The sequence below is a fragment of the Seriola lalandi genome, unplaced genomic scaffold (assembly GCF_002814215.2).
Source record: "Seriola lalandi dorsalis isolate HSWRI2012SDOR001 ecotype SW California unplaced genomic scaffold, Sedor1 jcf7180002054479, whole genome shotgun sequence".
In the NCBI taxonomy this organism is placed as follows: domain Eukaryota; kingdom Metazoa; phylum Chordata; class Actinopteri; order Carangiformes; family Carangidae; genus Seriola; species Seriola lalandi.
The window spans coordinates 107,881-111,529 of record NW_019525032.1 but is presented as its reverse complement, the minus strand read 5'-3'; the positions used below and the strand labels follow the sequence as shown (position 1 = coordinate 111,529).

The 3,649-nt window shown below is 46.7% G+C and overlaps 1 protein-coding gene across 1 annotated transcript in view; it reads right to left on the bottom strand.

Annotated features, from left to right (window-relative positions):
* akt3b (v-akt murine thymoma viral oncogene homolog 3b) overlaps positions 1-2,661 on the bottom strand; it is a 27,110-nt gene extending 24,449 nt beyond the window's left edge. Inside the window, exon 1 of the mRNA XM_023412427.2 lies at positions 2,299-2,661. The gene's annotated coding sequence lies outside the window, so the exon portion shown is untranslated. The remainder of the gene's footprint in view (positions 1-2,298) is intronic.
* Between the last annotated feature and the right edge of the window lie 988 nt (positions 2,662-3,649).

The following is a 3,649-nucleotide window of genomic DNA, read 5'->3' as shown; positions in this document are numbered from 1 at the left end:
CTTTAGAGCTGCACTTGTGGACCTCAAGGGTTAAAAGGTCTGAGCTGTAGCTAGCGTCTTATCCTGGCTTTAAAAGTGACAAGTCAAATTTTAAAACGAATCCTAAAACTGACCTGCAACCAGTGCAAAGATACTACGCCGGGTGTGAGGTGCCGTTGTGTTTCTTCTTTTGCTACAGACTGAAAAAAGTGACTTTCATTAAAAAGACAGGAATTTATACGACCAGAGAAACTAAGGTTGATAAAATAAAACATGAGATAGTTGGAGTGTGAACCAGGTTTAAGGGTTAGAAACATCCGCACCAATGAAAAGGATCTAAACTTGAACTGTTCTGTCTCTGCAGATCTAGTCTTTTCCCGACACCTCTACACGGTCTTTAAAACTTCCCATTATCACGCATTAATAAAGATATTTTCAATATTCATAGGTATTTATATATGGCAAATATATGCTAAATGTCATCACAACAGTTGTATCGTGCCTTACATGAGACTAAACTCTTCATATGCGTCAGTAATCGTGTCAGGTTTTACAAACAGCCAGTCACTTGGACAACAGATCCGTGAAGCGTCACGTTAAGATCATTATCATCCCGACGTGATTCCGATAACAGACGAAGAACAATATAATACTGCTGCCCAGCCGAGATATAAAACAAACAAAAAAAAAAATGCAGTGACAACACTTATTATATTTTTCTGACGCGCTTCTGTCCCTTTTGTAAATCACTCTGCATCTGTGTCTGAAGGGAGCTGCACAAATATCTGGTCTTTATATGACTTTCCAGGTAAATGTTTCCCTGCTCAGTCTTACCAGTAACACGGTGAGTCATACACCATTGTCTTATAACAAATCACACATCACAGAACTGCCTAGATCACGTGATAGCATGTGTACCCCCCCTCCTATTAGTATTTTATAAGTAATTAAACAATAAAACATGATATATTTTTTAAAGAAAAGTCTCATTGAGGCTGTTTTTTTTTCCCAGTAGCATGTTAGCATCTCCTCATGGCTGATCTTTCCTTTATATTTTAATGCATTATGGGTAAAAATGAATAATAATTTGTCAGTTTATCAGTCTGAGCTCTAAGAGAGAGAATATAAGATGCTGCACAGGACTGAATGTGGCTCACAGCTCTCACAGTCACCATCAATGGAAAGAGCCGAGGCTGGAAAACAAGTGTGAGCCCTCCAATGACAACAAAAACAATGGCTGACAGGAGCAGCCGCTGTGTGTTTCAGAAGCCGGGTTCAGAGCTGCGGCCCTCGGTACCACAAACACCACCCCTCCCCTCCCTTGACTGTCTGTCTGTCTGTCTACCCGCCCTCCCCCCTCGCCTCCCCCACGTCTCTGATTTATTGGCCATGATTGGGTCCTGCACCGCACACAAACAAACAAATACTGAAACAACAGCTTTTGTTTCAAGGGCGTGTGGTGTCATTATCTGTTACATAACAACATCCGCTCGGCGCGCTCCATTATGTTTTAATGGCGAATAAAATGTCTGGCAGTGACTCTTGTACCGATTAGTCACCGTTAGTGGCGATGGAAGAGCCGGTGTGAGGCGGCGGGGTCAGGGGGAGACGGTTGTGTAAGCCAGGCCGGCCTGTGATGGCTCGGCTGGAGGAGCCAGGGATGCTAGCGGGGAAGAGGGTGGGGGGTGAGGAGGGGTGAGGGTGTGTGTATGTGTGTGCGTGCGTGTGTGTTGGGGAGGGGAGGGGAGGGGGTGATGCTACAGCTAATGTTAGCCGGCTGGGAGGCTGGTTAGCATAGCAGGCTGGCGGTGGGGCCGTTTGACGGGAGGTTATTTTCATCTCGTTTTATTTATTCAACTCGGACAGAGACGCGACGCTGTGTTTTTGAAGGGATTGAAGAGGAGGAGGAGGAGGGGTGGTGGTGGTGGGAAAACGGGGAAGGTTGGGGTGTCGTTCATCACGGAGATGGGCCGAGGCCAGACGGACGGTACCGTTACCGTTACCAGCCCTCCCCTCCCTTCTGCTGCAGCAGCAGCAGCAGCAGCAGCAGCAGCATCCCGGCGCCGCATCCCTCCCAGACAGGCGGATGACGAAGCAGCAGCAGCCCGCTAACGGCAGCTAGCTAGCGTGCTAACCTCCGCTCCCACCCGGAGACGAACCCGCTCACCGTGCCCCCCTCCTCCTCTTCCTCCCCCCCCCCTTAAAAAAAAACGACGACCCCAATCCCGCTACGTCCCTCCCTCCTCCTCTCCCTCTTCCCACAAACAATCCCCACGTCCACCCGAACACCGATAAACCACATTATTAAAATTATTTCACCTGGCAGTCGAAGAATGACAGGGATGCCCCCTCCTCCTCCTCCCCCTCCTCTTCTATGGGCACTGGAGCATCCGACGGAGTAACGTCCCTCAGCGGCGAAAACAGGAGGAGGACAGCGATGGATCCATAGCCGCCGAAGACCGTGGAAGCCGAAAAGAGGAGGGTTTTTTTTTTGTGTCTCAGACAGACGAGAGACTGCGGCGGCAGACAGACACACACACGGACAGACAGACGGACCCGCTCGGCTCCTGCTCCCTCCGCAGCTCCGCAAGGAAACCTCGCTCGGCTCCGAGTCGGCGCGTCACGTTCAGCCGGATCCGACTGGGAGGACTCCTTGCCTCGTTCAGGGGCTGTCGGAAATCTGCGCGTTCACGCAACCGGTGACCCAAACCAGCCGGGAAATGGGAACACATTCAGGGGTCACTTTGTCCACGTCTCTGAATTAACTAAGCCATTCAACGAAGGCACTGAAATCTGAGTGCACCCCCACACAACCCTCCAGCCTTAAATAATTTAAACCAGACATTTTTTTAAATTCTGAGATTAACAGGATAGTATCATCATTGTGACATACACTCAGTTGTCAGTTTATTAGGAACACCCAACCCTAAAGTCACCAGATTAATCTGAGGAGTCATGAAATGATTAATGTGAGCGGAAAGGGAAAAAAAGTTCACAAATTTGTATTGAAACAGTTATTTGAATGAAAATCTGAAGTTTGAAGGGGAAATCAGTCTGTGGTGAAAATACCTTTAGTCTTTAAGCGTACATTATACTTTATACAATGATTATGTATGAAGTTTTAATCTGAAAAGTAACTAGTAACTATATCTGCCAGATAAATGTAGTGGAGTGAAAAGTACAATATTTAGAAGTAAATAAATAAATAGAAATACTCAAGTAAAGTACTTGCAGCCAGACAGTGTTTAGATTTTTTGCTTGAAAATTAATCCAAATGATAAAAAATTAAAATAATTACAGATTAGTTTTCTGTTTGATCATCTAATCACTTAATCGACTAATGTCTTGAGGGACGTGTCAAGATTTACTGTGTGTCTGGGTCTGTACGTCCCTCTGAATTCGGAAGTAGGAGTTTACGGGGAGCACCTGAATGCAGCATCTCTCTCCTCATGGCATCCAGGGCTTTTGTTGTCTCTCTCTCTCTCTCTCTCTCTCCCCCTCCCTCTCCCCCTCTCTCTCTCTCTCTCTCTCTGTGCTGGATTTATGTGTCCAGATTCAGTTCAGTTATAATTCACTTCCCTCTGATCCCCAGCAGATATCTGCTCTTCCTTTTATCGGCCTGTCTCAGTCTTCCACCAAAACACTGAGGATATTTCACACACTGACAATT